The following is a 20,866-nucleotide window of genomic DNA, read 5'->3' as shown; positions in this document are numbered from 1 at the left end:
ATTTAAGCTCTGAAAACTCAGGCTTGTTTGTTTAAAACTTATATCTTAATGAGGGAGCTGATGAAGATAGGACCATGGGATGGTTCAGCAATACTTTTTTTGCTTCCATCCAAACATGAGTTCACACAGACTGACACTCCGTCAGCCCTAATTTTCCGTTCTCCTTTGAGCGGATTGCGCCCCCTCAAGGTAATAATACTCTTATAGCTATAGAATCCTAAAGCTATACAGCTATTCTCTGACAGGCACTTCACCGATGTCTAAAGCTAGTTACATCTAGAAGGTATAAAATAACAAAAAGTACTCCAGAAAAGGTGCTATATATAGACATCCTGCCTCACTCCCATGGGCCAGCTCCGTCTGCCAGCCAAGCTTTCCAAAAGCTCTGCCTTCTCTGGGGAAGACGTCTTCTGGTTGCGGCAAAGCATTTGACAGCTGGGAAACCCAGAATTACTTTTCCAGGCTGAAGTGGTGGTGGGACGACTTCCACCTGGGACTGAAAGAGTATTATGGATGAATTCATGCGACAAATCACACAGGCAGATCATCTCTTCCTCCTCCTCCTCCTTGGCAGAAGGCTTATCTGGAAGCTCTGTGCTATACAGCAGCTCCTAATCTGCCCCAGGCATTCTGCTGTCACATGTGCAAATTCAGTACTTGAACTAAATTGATTCTAGGTATGGCCTAACATGTGCTGCAACAGTCAAATGCTAACTGCATTGTAATTGTAACCTGTAATTGTGAACTTCTGTAATATGGCCTCCCTTCCTCCAATTTCCATGTGCTTAGTCCGCAGTTTGATCCATCTTCACCATTTTTCCCAGTGAGGTGTACCCAGCAAGGCCAATTCCAATAAAAGTACTAAATGCTAACAGACATATCAGTTTATCCCTATTATGGGATTACACCCTACAGCACTGCAACAAAGTCATGGTTTGCTGTTTGTCTCATTCAGGATTAACTCAAGAACAAGGTGGATGGGTCAACTTGTTGGCTTTTCCCATTTTGGTAAGAGTTAAAGCTTTACATACCATCATAAAACTTCTTTGCATGGCAGACTTTCTCAAATAAGGCAGTGCATAAGAATATTTTGATTTCTTTTACTCAGGATGAGAAAATACTAGAAGCCTATATGTGGCACATACATTTCCACTTCATTGCCTCATTTACCAACCTTGCTAGTGCTCTTTAATTTGTGCAAAGTAGTGCTGAGGCATGTACTCCCAGCAGGGGAGGAAGAAAGTTTTTGTTTCTTTCGTATGAGAATGTCAGCTTTAGTTTGTCCCTGTGTATGACAATTTCATGCTTCTGAGTCATAAATGAAATATCTAATAGCAAGAAGTTGAATTTGTGCGAATTCTCATGTTCCTGAAGCTAGGATCTGTGATGAAATAAGAGTGGGAACAGAGAGCAAGGAGAAAAGCTTGGCTGACTTACCAGCATTTGGGACTTCTTTTAATAAGACATTGTTTAAAGAACCAACAAGCAGCTCTGGTTCCTGCTGCTAATGTAACTGTATTCATACTTAGACTTGTTAATAACACTATCTTTGCTTTATTACTTCAATTTCTTTTCCAAAGAACTGTGAATTTTTCTCTTCCTGACTTTTCCTGATAAGCTCCTGTGCTAAAAAATACAATGAGACTATTGGTGCAATTTGCTGAGCAGATAATATTGTATGACATTAAGGTCAGCAACAGTGTTTGGAACAGGGAGGGTGGTTACATTTAAAGAGAAGATTACTCAAATGTTATTGGCCAGTCACAAAGTATAAAATTATAAACATGGTGATAAATCCTCTTTCATAATGAATTAATTCGAGTATTATTGAAGCAGTGGAGAAATATATTCACAGGTAAATGTGGCTGGTGGATTTAGAATTTTTTTATTTTTTTGTCTCTTTTTAAGTGACCATATGTTGTTGCATGCAGGGGGAAAATGCAATCAGATATCAGTTTGTCTTGGTAGACGAACGCGAAGTAAGTAATAGTCCCCCGCAGCCCAAAGAATTTTGAGAAGAAATTTGGGAATTGCTGTTTGTACATAGGTTGGATTTTAGGTGTACATTTTTCATTTTTATTTTCCCTGTATATGCAGCACAGAAAAGGATAAAGGTCCCATGTAATCTGGCTTTTTCATTGGCAGCATGAAGGAAAACTATTTTGTTGAAAACTTAAGCCTAAATTATCTTAACCTTACCTGTGGTGGCCGTACAGGTTTTAGAGGGCTATTGAAGAGGCACCACTGTCTTCCCCCAAGATAGTTTAGAAAATAGCCACATATAATTGCAATCTTTCTGATTTGATTTTTAACCAACATAACAAATAAAATATGGACAAATCTTTAAATCAAAAGAATGGGGTGAATGATGCATACCATGGTTCAATGACATTTTGTGAGACAAAACAGACTCGAAAAAGTTAAGTCTAAAGTCCTATTCCTCCAGAATATGCATCTCTATCCCAGATGCATTCTCAGAGTTGGTGTAATCTTACTTTTTTTTCCTACAAAAAATGGAGACTAGCAATATGATTTAGGTAGCTCACTTACTTACGCACCTTCAGACTTCCTTACGTGCAGGTTGAAAAACTATTATTTCTGTGTCTGTGGAAAATGTTTTAAAATCTTAACACTGAGAAGTGTTGAGCCTTACTAGAGTGTACAGTTGCTGGTAACAGGGGTTGTCCAAAGTCGTAGGCTGACTGGGTCTTTCATAAAAAGGCAAATTATAAGGAGAGATGATAAATGGTTGTAGATTCCCCAAATTTTCAGCTATTTTAATTATATTGAGGATATGTAAGATTGAAAGTTAGTATTTTCTTTCCTAATAGTCAGCTTTCCTTTCCTGTTCCCCACCACTGGCCCTAAGGGCTAGTGCAGATTGATTAATGAGCTCTGCATTCTCATATTTGCAGTTTTTATCATATTAGAGCTGTAGGGGTTTTTCTCCCCTCTGCAATAGGAGCAGGTCAAGAATTATGTATGACTGGTTATAGGTTTTGCAGACAATTTTTTCATCTTACCAGAATCCACTCATGCACCGGGTTTGTTTTAACTAGTTGTTCTTCATACCAAAACTACACGGTAGAGAGGATCGCTGTATTGTGACAACTCTTCCCTTAAATACATATAATGCATGTGATCTGAATTATGTTTGAATTGTGAACTGATAGTTCTCTCTGTATAAATTTAGCATATGAATACAGTTCAGGGGCAGTAGGAGGAGAGGGGAAGAGAGGTACAAACCCTAGTTTGTTTATCTAAGATTTGCTTCATCATGAAAGTCACTTTCAGGGATTCTGTTATCAAGGTCATTCATTTTGCAAAGCAGGGTCCTATTCCTCTACCTTTGTACAGTAACCCATTAAGGTTTTCTTGAAAGATAAGATTCCTTTTATGTAAGACGTTATTTTTTCATAAATAGTCCTGGCTAGTTTGGAATTAGGGAGTTCTCTCTGGCCTCAGTAGCCTGATTGCAATTTTGTGTTTCAAGTTCTGTTTTGCTACTGAAGTAAAAGCAAAAATAAAACTGATCTCTACTAAGCTATTCTCTTTGTCCTACAAGAATACTAAAACTGAGTTATACAGAGATGGTATTCCTAGCTGGGTTGTAATCAGTTGCAGTATATTCTTTTTATTTACAGAACACATCTAGAAAAAGTAAAAAGAGAATAAGCTTTCAACGGCCTCAGAACTGTTCCCTTCTATTATTACAGTAATGTGGTAGAATTCTGTTTTCAAATGTTGTATAGATCCAAAGTATTTCTAAATCTAATTAATGTTTAAGTTTAATAAAATAATGCACAAAATCATAATTTTTTGACATAAATGAAGTCTATTTTCTAGCACAATTTGAATAAGCAGCACTAAAATAGCGCTACAATACATTAACATTAGGTCATTTGCTTTGCATTTATAACAATAAGCTCACATTTTCAGAAAGGAAACATTTTCTTTTTTTCAGTACAAACTCTACATCTTTATCTTAAAATTCCAAATGTTTCAATAATAGAAGACAATTAAGAAGTAGACAATTATTCTTCATTTCTCAATTATTTATGACACAGAGAAAGACCTTTTCTTGGGAGTTTAAGGTGCTAAAGAGGAGGAGTAAGTTTAAATTGGCAGCTCCCTGCCTTCCCCCTTATTTACTAGGCACAGAATTTACTTCATTGTAGCCATCATACTAGAAAATGAGCCTATCAAACTTATTGTATGTTCAACCCTTGACATGGACACACATACATATGGTTGGGTTCTCTAGCTTTATATAATAAGCATATGCAGAAAATAAAAATAAAGCATATGCATTCCTTGAACAGCTAAAATAGAAAGACACAATGCAATGGCAGGACTCATCTTCCCATAATGGGCTTTAGAATTTATTAACAATAATCTATACAATGTGTTATATGATTTCCAGCACTGAAATAAGTACCTTGCTTGTCCCCAGGAGCTCACTATTTGATCATGGAAAAATAAACAGCCAGTAAGAGGAAGAAAAGCAGTAAATATTTGAGAATGTTAGCAAACCCCTCTGCTCTTTTTTGCATGTTTATGTAATTTAAAGTTCATTGTTCCTTAAATTTTGAGCATATTTGCAATAATCTGCCACTGGCTTTAGGATTTTACTAAAGTTGGGGTCAGCATTAATAAAATAAGTGGTACAATTGAGTATTACTATTCCTATTTATCTTAGTATTGAGGTCAGTGAAAGTTCATCACTTACTTGAAAAGGGCTAATACATGACCTCAATATTATAACTGAATTAAAAAAAAAAAAAGAAAACAAAAATTGTATATGATTAAATAATCAACCCACCCTCTGAAAAACTACCAGCAAGCTGAGAGTATTTTAAAAAATAACATTAGTATCCAGTATATTTATTTTGTTCACCTACTTTGTTTCCTCTTGATCCTTTTCACATGCCATTTCCAACACAATAATCTCCCATAGTGATTGTCATACTGAGGAAAGTAGTTAACAATAACTAAAATCGTGTCCATAGCTCTTAAGTTCCCTGTTAATAAATTAGTGTAGAAGCTAGGTACAACACATCAGGCCAGAACTGAGGCCTTAATTGCTTTGAATTATTCTAGACATCTCTGTAGCATTCGTATATGGACTGGCTGCTAAACAGTAGCACAGGACAGTTGCATCCTCGTTTACTCTGACTTGGTGTTGCGCTGCCTGTTACCCTGGTGTGTGGGAAGGTTGGGGCAGAAAACACATACACACACCGGCTTTTAAAATTATCTAGTAAAGGACAATAGTTTACATAGAATTGCTGAGTTTGCAGTGCTGAGTGGCAAATCAAAAAGCAGTGGAGATACTACTGCATATAATCTGTGGGGTTAACCAGGGAAGGCAGTGTTGGAGTAATTCCTCCCATTCTTCCTCTTAGTCCCATCCTTAAGGAAGTTGTTATGGTCTTTTGTATGTTTCTCTTAGCTCCTTTGCCTTCTTGACATAAATGTGATGTTTTATTTGCATGTTCTTTGTTTTCTCTGTTACATCCTAAACCCACATCTACCCCGCTCCTGCACTGATTAAGAAATGACTCCTTGTGTTAATACCCTGAGGACCTCTGTTATCATCCTGGGTTTGTACACTCAAGCCCTCTATTCTCATACTAGGCTTTCATCTTGGGAAACCACTTTTATAGCACTATTTTTTTCCTAGGATTAGTACACATAAAGAACATCATCTTGCACAAAACTCCAATGAAGAGTTGTTGATGATGTGAAAAGGCTTGGCCCATTCTCTTTAAGTTAATGAAACTCTTGCTACTGACTGGAGTTTGGTGGAAGAGCTCTGTGGTCCAGATCCCTTTGTTGCCAATATTCTCTATTGGATATAGTAAGCAATTTCATGTATTTCATCCAGCAAATTTGGCATGTTTCTTCATATCTCATAGGCATGACTCAGATTTGTGTGTCCACCCCCAGCATCCTGAGCAGCTGCCCCTGTAGCTGGACTTTCGGGGAGGAACTGTGATAAAAGACCTGTTCTTGCTTTTGTTTACAGTCTCAGGTTATTTAAAAGAGCCAGAGGTAGACTAGAGGACATTCAGATGCAATGCTGTTCCAGGCAACTTCTGTGACCTTCACAACCAAACCACTGTGCTGATAGAGCTGAAACAGCTGGCAGAAGTTAGCTGATGCAGTATTCCTCTCTGAAGAACTATTCTATGTTGTTTGGGAACCTGCAGCATTATAAGATTCTCCATAGAATTTCTCCAGTCTATGTTAAGGTTGTGAGACATCTCCTAGGTGAGTCACTGAAATGGATTGTTACAGACACGTATTCTCAGATGATTTGTAATCAGTATGTGGCTTTTACACATATCTGGCATCAAGGATAGAAGCACAAAAAGAATATAATTCTTAAATTGTATTAAATGGACTAAGAATTATCATTATTATTATTACCAAAAAGATTTTGTACTTCTATTTTTAAACCCTGTGTAATTCTATGAAGCTTCTCCGTTTAATTTTGTGCCAGTACAATAAAATAACACACAAAATCATTATTTTGTGACATTAATGAAGTCTACTTTTCGAGCACAATTTGAATAGGCAATTGAACAACAGTGCACTAAAACACATTAAAACCAGGTCATCTGCTTTGCATTTCTAACAATAAGCCCACACTTCCATGAAGGATAATCTTAAACCACTTTTTTTTTCAGAGCAGCCAGTACATCTTTATCTTAAAATTCCAAATGTTTCAACAATAGAAGATTGTTAAGAACTAGACAATTATTTTTCAGCACCCATTGATTAATGACTTAGTCTATGACACACAGAGAAAGTGTAGAACAAAGGAGTGCATTATAATAATGCACAGGCATTAAACCATCTTCATTAATAGGGTCTTTTTGGATTCTGCTTAGCATGAAACAAAATACGCCATAAAGAAAATGAAGTATTAGCTTTAGATATCTCTTTGAAATTGCTTGATAAAAATAAAGCCTTCATTGTGTCCTTAATCTTAAAAATATTTTGTTTTCTGGATTTCACACATTCTCCAAACTAGGTGAACTGAAGTAGGGTTTCTGAGCTCTGATTCTAGCTTGCTTCTTATAGGCCACATTCTTCATATTTCATATTTTACGTAAGGGCTTTACATTAAAATTTGACTGTGTCATCCTTTTTACTGTTCTCTGCAAAAGCAGAGTTTGAGTGCTCAGCATTAACAGCAGTAGCAAAATCTGAATATTTTAAATTAGTTAATCTGTTGAGATTTAGTTACACAAAAAATGTTAAATGTTCCTGATTTAACAGGAACATTTAACAGGAATTAGAAGAAATAAGAAAGAACATAGTGAAAGAACAGCTTTAACTATAAAAGATTCAATTTTGTTAATGCTAAATTTCAATTGCCACAACCCTATAAGTGCTTTTGTCTTTTAACCCATGAGCTCTTTTGGCTCCTCCTTTTATAAATATATTTTTAACTGTGGCACTATGCCAAAGTTGTTACTTGTAAAGCATATGCCCACATGTTTGCAAGACTGGAACCTTAGATATGTTCAATGTGCTCTCTACTTTTTTACAGCTGTTTGTACTTGTGGCTTGTCTGTTTGTTTGTTTTCCAGCTATTACATTAATTTAAAATCGAATAATAATTTTTTTCCTAGGGCTATGGTAAATATCTGCTCCAGGTTTGTAGTCTACATCACACATAACTCACAGAATGAGGCTAAAATATGAGCTAGGTATAGACCATGTTCATAGCACTTGGCATGGACAGAAGAAGATGGATTATGGAGAGGTTGTTGGAGCAAAGTGAATAATTCACAGTGAATAATTAATTTGACAAACTTAGTCTTTTTGTACGTACAGACTAGATAACAGTCTCTTCTCGTTCATTCATTATTCAGATTTATTCAGTAAGTATCTTTTGAATAGGGCACAGCACAGAGCAGCTAAGCCATCTCATCATGGCTCTGAAAGCATGAATTAAAATATCTCCCTGGATTAATATTTCATTTAACTCCCCTGCAAACTGGGACCTTCTCATTTGGGCCTAGCAGGCAGTCAGAAGAATTGTCTTGGTGTGGGTGAAAAGCCCATCCAGCCCAGACTGACACCTAGAAAGCCACATTTGTCTCCAAGCAGTCAACGTGAGCGCAAAGGAAAAGGTTTTCCTGCTTTCCATCTTCATAAGAGAATTTCTTCTTCATAAGAGAATTTCTGTACAAGATGAGGCTGCCCTCAGTGGAGTACTGCAGATCACCCTGGCTGTTTTAGAGCATGGCAGGCTAACAGAAAGACATGGGTTTGTTTCCAGTGCATCGCTAGAGTAAGGTAAAAGGGACATTTTTCTTTCAAATTTGTAATGGACTGACAGGCCTGAAGAATGAGGTCCCGTTCACGTGTGATACCTCAGCTGTGTTTGCTGCACACATATTCTGCACACACCTACTACATGCAAGACTGGCAACTGGGATTCTGCTTTGGAGGAAAATCTGCTCTTGGGTTGAGACTTTTGATGTTTAACGGGAAGCAAGAAATACCAGGAGTTGCTAGCTGAGGAGCTCAAATGTTTGGTGGTTGACAATAAACAATGTCATTGTTATTAACTGTAAGTTTTTCAATTGCATTCAGGGTCCCAGAATAAAGGTTGCTGCCCCAAAGAGCTTACAGACAAACAAGAGGAAAGAAGAGCAGAGGAAAAAGTGAAAGATAAAAAACAAGTATGTAGCAGTAATTATACCAGACTGGCTTTAATTGATGATGCTTTTATTATTATTCACCTGCCTAAGAAATTTCCACACAGAAAAATTTTTTCTGATTTGAATTCCATTTGGTATAATGTCATACACTGTATGCTATATCTAATAATGGTAATTACTGTTGCTTTAGTTTTCTACCCAGATGTAACAATGCTTTGATTAACTGTTTTTCACTTTAATTGCATTAATTTAAATATGTGTATCAGATAAAATATTTACTGACAGCTTATCTGGCAAGGACATACATGGTTCAATAAGCACAAATCACACTGTAGTTTGTACATATTTTATAACATTAATTTGTTGGTCAGTGTTTAACAGTTTAATGCTAGAACCATTTCATTATGCATTCTATTAGTTGATCAATAAACACTCATGTTGTATCTTCTAAATGGTAAGCTGTAAAAAAAGAAAGAATAATCCTTCCTATCTCTATTAGCATGTGACTGATGAAATATAAAATTAATGTTAATTAAAATGTGTTGATATCACAAAGCAATCAATCATGATTTCGAACTTGCATATGAAAAAGTTTAATTTTTTATGAAAAGTTAAAAAATATTTTCTTTTATACTATCAATGATGAAACAATTAAATCCATTTCAGGAGACACCCAATGTCATAGATATTGCTTTTTCATCAACTATTTTGATGAAAAAGAAAGCTAAAAGCAATAACCTTGTTTTTTCAGTCTTCCAGGCTTCACTTTGCTTTCTTTATGTCATGTCTATGACAAACTCTTAATGACTGACATTTCTCTTACCTCAAAATTGCTCACAGCAATATGGAGCTGGACGATTTTCAGGATTTTAAGTAGTCACTTTAGATAGTCCCTTTTAGGTCATCACTAGAATTTGGATTCTTCCTCTCATTAGCTTTGGATGCCGACTGTCTTTTAAACCTTATCTCCTCGGTGCCAATGCATACTAGAATTAAACCCCAACAGAATCTTTCAAATCAAGGATTTGAAGGACATTTCACTAGATGCTGGGTCAAGCCTGGTTTTCTACTCTTCTGCAGGATATCCTGAGATGTATGGCAAATTAGAGCTTGCCTAGACCTCAACATGGCATTGTTACTATTGCAACAACTGCAAGATAGGGATTTGGTGTTAAGAGGGAATTCCAGCCAAGGCTCACAAATAACTTCAGTGCTTGATTTCTGGCACACCTACAATTTCATTGCTCTCATTGTACAAACTAGTTCTGTTAGAGTTTTCCTTCATACACTTCTTCCTGAATCATCTAACTTCAACTTATTTCTCCAGTGACAGTTAGAGGGAGCTTAGAGGAAACATTTTCCTCCAAATGACAGGAGGTGATGTCAAGACCGAAGCTATTTAGCTTAGCCACACTGAGTGTGCCATAATTTGCACAAAAAGAGACAACCAGCAAAATACATGCACAGTGATACCTTATTTAAATCTTCCTCAACTTTGGCTTATTGTTTTGTTTACTTCAGCAGAAAACCGAAGCTTTAGTACAGTTTTTACTTTATTGGAACTGTTTTTGATGTTTTGTTTGTACTGTACATATATTTCAGTGATTTATTTGGACAGAAAACAATTTGATTGAAGTAATTTCACATATATTCCTGGGGCAGAAGAAGAGTAGCTACAAATGTCTTTGTAAGGTTGAAAGTCTTTTATGTGTCTGCAGGATACTAGATGTAGCTTGAAATACAGAGCAGGGTCTTGCACGTCAGCACATTGGCTTTCCTCCTGCTGGTCTGTAACCACTTTCATCCTCCACTATATTTATTTTTTTATTTTATTTTAAAGTCATTACAGAAGTGTTAGTATAAGCATAGTATCCCTGAAAAAACGATACAGTGGCTGCTTTGAAGACCCATTCTCTCTCTGCAGGTTGAGTGCCTCCTACCTGTAAGCAATAGATGCTTCCAGGGAGCATTTGACTAACTTCAGGAGCCCAGAGGTAATCAGAATGAGGTACAATCTACATGTTCACCTTTTGCCATGCTTTTTCCATACTGTCACCTGCTGGAAGAAAACAATGCTTTCATCCTGAACCATAACATTTGGTGGCTCTTTGCAACATTACTATTTATACAAGCAGGGTGACCAAATAATAAGGGATGCACCAAGACCTTATGTTGGAATTTTTAGGCCTGGGAATTCCATGAAAAGTCATCCTGAAGATTAAGGTTTGAGACAGATTTTTTTTTTTTCATTAAGTTACGTTAATTGCTTCTTTTTTTAAGCACCTACATTCATAATTTATTTTAATTCACGTGGTCTGTTGCTGAACACTGCTGACTCCTTTCTCATCCAACAGGCTCTTCCCTTCCTTGGAGTAGCTGCAGAGAACTGCATGATGCAGGACCTGTTTTACAAAGAAAGAAAACATCCACAGTTGATTTGTTCCTCTCAGCTAGCTGACATATCTGTGTGATTTCATCCATGGATGTAGAAATCAGACTGTTTTTACTGGGTGTTCATTTTCAAAAAGTAACTACAGGGCCTAGTAGAGTGGGCCCTGATTTGTAGTGGACTCTGTGGCAACAGAAGTAGTTCCTGACTCTTAACTTGCCATGCGAGTTTTATTTGTTACAGATAAATAAACGTTCACAACAGGAAAACAATGATGATCTGCTCTGACTTTAAATTCCTGACATCCAGCCCAATTCTTAACACTTTCTACTTTGTATACTGATGTCTCTTCTTATCCCGAATGTCACTCAAATTTACTCTTAATTCCACTCTTAATTGAGCCTGCAGCTCCATTGCATGTCTTCCCTCATAAAAAATATCCATTTTTTTTTCAGGCATTCCCTATCTCACTCTCTTTATTTTGGTAGCTTTACTGTGTCCTTTTTTCCCCCTTGGTCCACTTTTTGTCTGAACATGCAGTGACAAAACTGCACACACTACCTGAGGACTTAGCAGTGCTAAGTAGGTCAGAAAGATTGTTTTCTGAGCCCAGTGGATGGTACTCCTGTTTAGATAGTTCAATACAATATTTGGTAGTTTTGCAGCAGAGTGATGTTACTGGCAAACACAGGCTGATTGAGCCAAAATACTGCAAACATAGCACAGGAATTGATCCTACATTAGGCAAAAGAGATGACCTAGACAAGCTCATTGATATTCTTCATATTTTTCCTCTGTATTACAAATACATATTCATATATCTATGAACTATAACTACATTCAGTATTATATCTAATCCTGTTCATATTGAAGTTCTGCAATAAACGCTTATTGACTTCAACATCAATGGGAATGGCTTTGCCATTTCTGCTGATTATATAGAGGCATTTAGTTATATTTTTCTTTTTATAGTGTATCTGCAATGAACCATAGATGCAACCATATAATTTGATAAGAAAGTATCAAATACTTTCAATGCCAAAAATATAAGTTAATGCTCTTTCAACTAAGCAGAATGTTTTTAATAGAAATTAGCAGTCCAAAGAAGGCCATGAACTACAGGGAGATGCAATCATGGGTTTTTCAGACAGATATCTTGGAATACTTTTTATTTTATAGAGCCTTAAAAATTAAGCAAAAGAAATCAAAATACCTTTTATAAATTTGAAAATCTTATTTCACTATAGTATACATGCTCCAGAGGAATAAGAAAGCTTTTTACTTTCTACTTGGACCCTCATCTCTCCTTTCCAGAGGGCTGCATAAAGCTTCAATGCATTTTGAATCTTTGAGATTAAAAGGCTGATTTATCATTTTCTAACAAGAATAATAATGGTGTCACAGGAGGACAGTGGGTTGATTGGGAATACCTGTCACCCACAGAGGAAATCAAAGAATCATAGAATGGTTTGGGTTTGAAGGGACCTTCAGATCATCTAGTTCCAAACCCCTCTCAGGGACACCTTCCACTAGACCAGGTTGCTCAAAGCCCTGTCCAACTTGGCCTTGAACATGTCCAGGGATGGGGCAGTCACAGCTTCTCTGGGCAACCTGTTCCAGCCTCATAGTGAAGGATTTCTTCCTAATACCTATCTAAATCTACCCTTTTCAGTTTAAAGCTGTTCCCTCTCATCCTGTCACTATATGTCCTTGTAAAAAGTCCCTCTCCAGATTTCTTGTAGGTCTCCCTTAGGAACTGGAAGGCTGCTATAAAGTCTCCCTGGCACCTTCTCTTCTCCAGAATGAACAACCCCAACTCTCTCAGCCTGTCTTCATATGAGAGGTGCTCCAGCCCTCTGATCATCTTCATGGCCTCCTCTGGACTTGCTCCAACAGATCAACATCCATCTCCAGAGCTGAATGCGGTACTGTAGGTGGGGTCTAACGAGAGCTGTGCAGAAGGAGAGAATCACCTCCCTCAACCTGCTGGCCACACTCCTTTTGATGCAGCCCAGCACACGGTTGGCTTTCTGGGCTGCAAGCGCACACTGCCAGGTCATGTTTAGCTTCTCAACATACCCAAATCTTTCTCCTCAGGGCTGCTCTCAATCCAGCCTCTGCCCAGCTTGTATTTGTGCTTGGGATTGTCCTGGAAACAAATAACGAGGAAAACTGCAAGCCTATTTACAAATTCTTTAACCTTTTGTCTATAACGCAATGATTTTTGATGTTAGTAGCTTTACCCAACACAGGCAAACAAACTTTGAATTATTGCTCCGCTGCAACGTAACAATCCCATTGCTCTGACCTTTGGTGTCTTCCAAAATACAGTAGAACAATAATTGTCAATCCTTCCTATACAATGTGTTGGATTTGACAGAGGTCAGCATTAGCTACAAGACCTTTGGCTGGTGCTCAAAGAGGTAATATCTCTTCTCTAGTTCAGTTGATAAAATGTTAAATAGAATCAATGTTTGCCATGCTTTTGCAGAGACAGAGATAAAAACAGTCTTTACACTGTAACATGTTTTTAATAGACAGAATATAGATGACAGTATATCTCAGTGCTTTGGTAAATATACTATTTAAATGTCAAAAGTTTTAATTTTCCTAAAGAGAAATGGCATAATTCTTCTTTCCAATTTGCAGTGTGATTAATTTAACAAGGCTTTGCCATGCAGAAAATAGAGGATTTTGTTATAGATGTTACATGAGTAATACATGAAGGAAAAAGACTGACTCATAGACATTTTGTGTCAGCATGTGATTTGTATAAAGCGAGCATATAATCTGACATGGACATGAAATGTATCAGCACAGTAAATGCTTCTCTTTGGCACTGTGGATGAGCTGGTGGCAAGGTCAGCAGTTGCAGCTTCTAAGTTCCTCACGTTGTAAGCAGTCGGCAGTTAACATTTAGGTTCAGTCCTAGAGCCTGAGTCTTCAGTCTGTCATCTCTGGCCATTGTGATTGAAGAAGTTTTAGAGACAGATATGGCACAAGGCAGTACTCTGCATCTAAGGGGGAAATCAGACTTTGAGACCAGAAAGAAGAACTGGCACTTAAGAGGCATATTTTGTGATTCAAGTTAATAAAATTATTCCTTTTGGTATATTTCTAGGCTGTGCACATGAAAATGTGTAACACTGAAATAAACAGCAGCAAAAAAAGACACCTTGTGATTACTTAAAGTGTATTCCTTGGTCTTTACCCATACAAAATATTTCGTGAACCATACAAATCTTTGCTTCCCACTTCTGTTGCACATTGCTCAATATACTATTTTGAATACTCTGTCAGCTCAGGCTAATGAAGACTGGGGCAAAGAAAAGCCATTTTTCCATAAAAAGCTGTCTGTGAGAAAACAGCTATTTCACAAGACAGTAATTTGACACTGAGCTTGAGCATCCATTGTGATCTTAATGAAAAAGCTAAAACCAAGATGTGCTTGAATCCCAGAAATCCAAACCTTTGAAAGATTTTCCTGCAGAGCATTTGGGAATTTCCCCTCTGCTGGGACACTGAAGATCCCGAGCAGTTCATTGTTACGCAGTGAAGACACACACATCTTCAGGGCAGCAGGTATAAGAACAAGGCAAACAAGGTGGAAAAAAAAAAAAAATTTGGAAAATCTTTCAGGCTTTGAGAAACGTTTGTATTATGCTTATTCACACAGAAAATAAATATACTTAAATTGGCAAGCTGCCTTGCTGGTTGCGTTGCAGATGTTGGTGGAGTAAAGCACTATTTGTTCAGAGTCTATGTGGCAGGATTTCAGCATTGCTTCATCTCTGCTTGCTTCTCCCATCTTACCCCATCCATGTCCCTGTCTGTGTTCTCATCATCATCCCCATCCCTGTCTCTCCTTCTTTCATCTTCACTTTCTGTAAACCTGCCAGTGACTGAGGCTCTGTCTTTGCTGATACAGAAGTCTGGTTCTACAGAAAGATAACAAAGGAGATAATTATCTAACTGCAAAATGTGATGGAGACAAAAGGCCCTTGCAATGTTTACTGAAAAATACTTGCTGGAGTTCAGCTGTCTGTGTCCTTTGCTCCCCTGTCTCCTCCCCTTGCCCAAAGGTTGAGCTCACCTAGCTTTCACCTTCCAACAAACCGCCCGTGTCTTCAGTATGCTGTCAGCAGTGTGTTTGGTTTTTAAGGTGGGACAGCTAAAATACTTTCATTATGAGGGTCTCCACCCCCAGTCTTAGTCAGTTTATCCCTGACTGTAAATTTTAAAAGATGACTGTGAAGCATGTTAGCAGACAGCAAATTTTGAATAGTAAGTATTTGCCTCAGAAATTAAACGCTCACCTATGACTCGTGGCATAGAAGAGCAGTGTTACACCGGCTGGCCTGCCTGTCCTAAAGAAAGGATTTGTATTTCTGAGATTCATGCTTCAAATAGAAACCAATCACCAATAAACTTCCCACAAATGAGTTGGGGTACAAATGTAGTTATTCCTAAGGAATTCAATTTCGTTTGATAAACAAGAGGAGAAGCAAGGTATCCTTCAGCAGAGGCACATTAGAAGCAGCCAGGAACAGTAAGGGAGAAAGGCAAGCAAGGGGAAAACTCACTGAAAACTTGCTGAGCATCCCTGGGGGAGAAGGAAAGAAAGCCAATCCCTTGAATGTTGCTAAATATATTGTGTGGAAAGAGGTAACAGTGAGCATGAACATTTATTTTCAGACAGTATGGGAGAGAGGTTTATGAAGCAAAGCAATCTGTAACCAGTCCTTTTTTTCTCCTTCCTACATTTCCAAAAGACTAGCCCAATGCCAAACATGCTATCTATCCTCCTGCCTCTAAAACAGGCACCTGGCAATTATGGCTCTGCAAAGGTGCTGGGTTCCCTTTGTGGCTGTGTGTGAAAGAAACAAAATACCCACTTTCATCTTTGCATCTGAGTGCATTTGTACTACACACATACAGGGGATTTTTCTACAAAGACAGGAAGGCAAGGTCTGTTTTTTTCATCATGCATTTAAAAGTGAACTCTCACTGCAGGCACAGGGCTTTGTAAGCATGTGAGCAGCTTGCTCTTGGCTTCACACATCCCTGGAAACGTTTAAGGCCAGGCTGGACGGGGCTTTGAGAAACCTGGTCTAGTGGAAGGTGTCCCTGCCCATGGCAGGGGGTTTGAACTACATGAGCTTTAAGGTCCCTTCAAACCCAAACCATTCTATGATTCCTAAGAACCCACGCGCACTGAGCAAATATGCACATTTTAGTACTAATGCTTACTAATGCTACTAGAGTGTGTGCACTGGTGGTTGTACATATATATTTGTGCATTTACCAACAGCGTTCCTCAGAGGCAGGGAGAAGAAACACTGAAGCAAAAAAGTCTATTACTAAGAAAGGTAAAACTTTAGTGACACGATTTAGCAAACTGTATGAAGCGTGGTGTTCAACACTCAGGAAAACGCCCAGATATTCACCTCCTTATCTAAAGCATGTCCAAACTATCTGCACTTCTTGAGTCTGCAAAGCTGAACTGGAAATTGGACAAGACAGGCTTTTCTGGTATTGCCTGTTTCTGACTTAGACAGATAGGGGATGATAGCATCTTTCTTTACACACTTTGCAGGCAGTTAGCCATCCAGGGCTAACCAGGAAGCACAGTGATGTGCAGGAGAGATAACAAAGCCTAGGAATAACTTTGGCAGGCCCTTGGTTTTGTTCCCAGTCGACGTCCAGTCATGTGTGTCCCTTTGTGTGAGGAGTTCAGCCTGTCTGCTGTCCGGAAATGTCTTCTTCCCATCCCGCAGTGAGGCTGCGCAGACTGGATGGCTGTGTGGCCTTTCTCAGTGCTGCCTCTGTAGAAGATGGGTGACCCATGGATTTGTTTCCTCGATGACTTCTCCTACATAACCAAGGCAACAATGGAAAAACAAGAGCAGTGGATACCAAATCCATCATCACTTGCAGGCCTGACTCCTGGAACACCTTCCTGTGACAGAAAACGGGGGCACCTGCTAAAACTGAGCTTTTGTGGCGTTTTGCTTAATATTGGAGACTGCAAACCCTGCTGCGGACTCCTCAGAGCTTAGGAAGTACACACACCCTCATTTAGCTGAAAGCTGTCTGGCCTAAAGAAAACAGAACAAAAAAGGCAGGGTTTGTTCACTGTATTGAAAAGAAAAGAAAAGAAAAGAAAAGAAAAGAAAAGAAAAGAAAAGAAAAGAAAAGAAAAGAAAAGAAAAGAAAAGAAAAGAAAAGAAAAGAAAAGAAAAGAAAAGAAAAGAAAAGAAAAAACTCAAGAGTTTGAATTCATTTGCCTTGAATTCATTTTCATTTGTAGGTAAATGCATTTGCAAGAACCAAATTGGTTCTTTATAGTGGTGAAAGCAAACAGCTACATTAAATTATTGAAAATAAGGTTACAGAATAAATACTGATCTACATTTACAGTGCTTTAGTAAAGAAACTGAACAAGTATTTTGTTTAGTGTTGGCTTTACTTTAACCAGAAAAATGGACATTCCAGATCTAAGGTGAAGAAAACCATATATAAAATTGCCTGGTTCTATGAAGAGGGTGAAAGGGATATATGGAGTGCTCATAAATAGCAGAAAGTATTGATCAGTGGTGCTGAAATATCAGTGAACTCTACAGAGCACTTTGAGTTACCTCCTTGTCTTTGATTAGGTTAAAATGTTAAACTTAATCTGTAAGCCTTTAAATGGGAATCAGACCCAAGAGTCTCGAAGACCTCAGGTTTCAGAAAACAACCACTGAGTTTGATCCAAATGTCAGAACAAAATTGCAGAGAAGGACTTCATATCACTGGACTTGGAAATTAAATTAAAAATCAATGAACACTTTTTAGCCATTCTTTCTCGTCTTGAATATTAATGAGTGGGTAACAGGAATAGTAGCATCTGGAGAAACTACTGTATTAAGAGTGTGTGTAGCCAAAAGCTTCTGTTTCAACTTAAAAAAAAAAAAAATCATATATTATAAATATTTCTTTAAACATAAAAATAATAAAAATAGAGGGGTTTGCACTTTCTACATATGATCTTTTGCTTTCTGAAAGAAAAAGCTTTAGGCTGCTGTTTTTCTCTGGAGGGAAAGCATTTTTTCTAAAAAAACAAAACATAGCGGTTTCACCCTGTTTCTTTCAGGATCAGCTCAGATATTCATTGTGGTTTCAAGGACAGCCTTGTTTTAATGACGGCCTTCCTAATTCTTAAGTAAATGGAATTTTCACTGATTTCTTGGTCCACTTGGGAGGTGGGCACTGACAGTCCTGATCAGCTGCTGGAGGCGAGGGCTGCATTGTAATGCAGAACAAATGAGGGTTGGATACATGCCCTCATCGCGTTCAGCCGCCACTGCTGCCACTTACAATTACAAAGGACAAGAGCAGGAGACACTTCAGCAGCGGGGAAGCATGACCTGCGAGCCGCAGCTCATTTTGCACTGCACTTATTCAATACAGCACTGCCCTATAATTTCCTATAGAATTGTTATCTGTTAGCCGTTTACACAGTCACACCTTCATTACGTCCCTGGTTGCCAGCACCGGCTGCTTGTCACATCTATTGATTGCACTCAGGCTGCAATTTGCATGGATCACTCCTGACTGTCCTCAGACAGACTGATACCCCTGGCAGGGACTGATAACCCCGCCAGAGACTGATGCCCCTTATAGGGGCTGTTACTCCTGTCAAGGCCTGATACCCCTTCTGCAGTCTGACACCTCTTGTGGCGACTGATAATTCTGCTGGGCACTGACGCCATTATAGGCACTGATGCTCTTTAGAGGGACTGCTACCCATTGCAGGTACTGCTACCCCTGCCATGGACTCTGCCAGGACTGACAGACCTGCCAGGGACTGGTGTCCCCTTTGAGGGTGCAGCAGCCAACAGGACCTCACTGAGGGCTTTGGGTGGTTCGCCCCAGCAGCCAGCAGCCCCAGTCAAGGATCCAGACACTCGCATGGGAAACCCCATACAAGAGGATCTCAGAGAGATTGTCCGTGCCTTGGAGCAAGCACAGTACTTGGTAAATTCAAGTCACTGTGACTACCCTACAGATAGCCACAAGGAACTCCATACCCAAATCCCGCTGTCAACTGTTTGGCATTAATCTCTACAATTATTGGGTGGGTGTTTTAATGCAGAGGCTTGAGAAAAGACTGGGACACAGAGAACAAAAAGGAGAAAATGTATTAGATGAATGTCAGCGGTGTCTGCATTGCATTACAGGTTTTCTATTTCACTGCTGTAATGAAAGAGACTACCGAGGTGTGCAAATATGTCTGTGAATCTGAGGGCATCACCCACAGATGCAAGCTGGTATGTCAGCAATCACTGCTGGCACATGCAAGGAAGGTAACATTCTATAGCTGGGAGATAGTATGTCCCGAACTTGGGATGCTGTGCTCTGAACACGTGTCTATGTGTGAACATGACTGAGATGTGGGTATTTTGATGGAACCAAAGAGATGCAATACTTAATTCCGTTTGTGCTCAAGTCAGTAGTACAGGTCTGTTGTTTTTGGAAGCAGGACTGAATCTGATATGAGAAGATACTCAGAAGTAGCTGAAGATCTCTGTCTAAAACCTATTTAAGTGGGTGCGCAAGCAGAAGACAACAAGGTGATCAGATGGGGCTGAGAGAAGTGCTAATTGCTGTGTTCCAGGAGGAATATAAATAGTCTCCTGAAAGGTTTGGTGATTCATTTGCCCTTTCTCTCCTATACCTTTGTGTTTCGGGGAGAGGTTTTGTGAGATTTTGGCTGCAGAAGGAAGGAATTCAGGCTATCTGAACCAACGATGGCAGCTCAGCTGGATAACAAAATCCTCACATTACTGCAGAGCAGGCAACTACGCAAACCTTTTCAAATCTTCTCCACAAGTAGAGTGCAGATAAAAGCAGGCAGCAAAATGTTTCTGAAATTATCTGTGATGGAGTAAAATCATGCATCATTTCATGAGGGATGCTGAATCAATGCTTATTACTAACAAGTAAGGTGTTTAAATCTTTCAATGGGTATGGGAAGAAAAGAAAGAGAAGAAAGTGTCTGAGATGAGCACAGTAAATTGTAACAGGAATTTAAAATAAATCCATCCTAATTATTATTATTTTAAACTGTAACGTATATATTCTTGATCATAGGGATATTCTCTATCCCTATCTTTCTGCTTATGACATTGGTTAACGTACTGATCCACTCCATTTGTGTTTTGTCTTCTCCTTTTCTCTTACTGTCATACACAGTATTTGAAAGAAATGACACAAGTGCATATGAAAGCCACAGCTTGTAGAAAAACAATCTAATCCCAGTAAAATGTTGGTAACCAAGAATTTTGTCTTCAATGGGAGGAAATTCGGGTAGCCAAGCCTAAAAATCAAGATATAGCATAGCTACTTTTGAGAATTAATTCTGAAAAAAGCCAAGCATGCCTCAGTTTGGTGTTAATCCTTTTACAGTTTCAACATTAACTAATAGGCATTAATTCTCATTTCAGAAATTTTCAGTATCTACAGTAAAGCATTACAATTTTACTTATTATTGCATCAAAGTAGATGATACTAAACTACCAGTTACCTGCATACAGCTATGTCTGGAGTTGTTGTTTTAGTTGGATATTTCTTCTGTGTGTGCGAAGTATTACACTGCTGTTCCCAATCAGAAGGTCAGGAAAGTCATAATACAACCCAGACATTTGCCTTTCACCATTCCTGCAATACAGAACACAGTGTCACTTTAAAAATTTACAGCTAAGGTCAAGGCCACAGGAGTCAATAAGCCCATGCAAGCAGTGGAGCACAGGGA

This window comes from Strigops habroptila, chromosome 1 (genome assembly GCF_004027225.2).
Source record: "Strigops habroptila isolate Jane chromosome 1, bStrHab1.2.pri, whole genome shotgun sequence".
NCBI classification, from domain to species: domain Eukaryota; kingdom Metazoa; phylum Chordata; class Aves; order Psittaciformes; family Psittacidae; genus Strigops; species Strigops habroptila.
The sequence above is the reverse complement of the archived record's forward strand: the minus strand, read 5'-3'. Positions refer to the sequence as shown.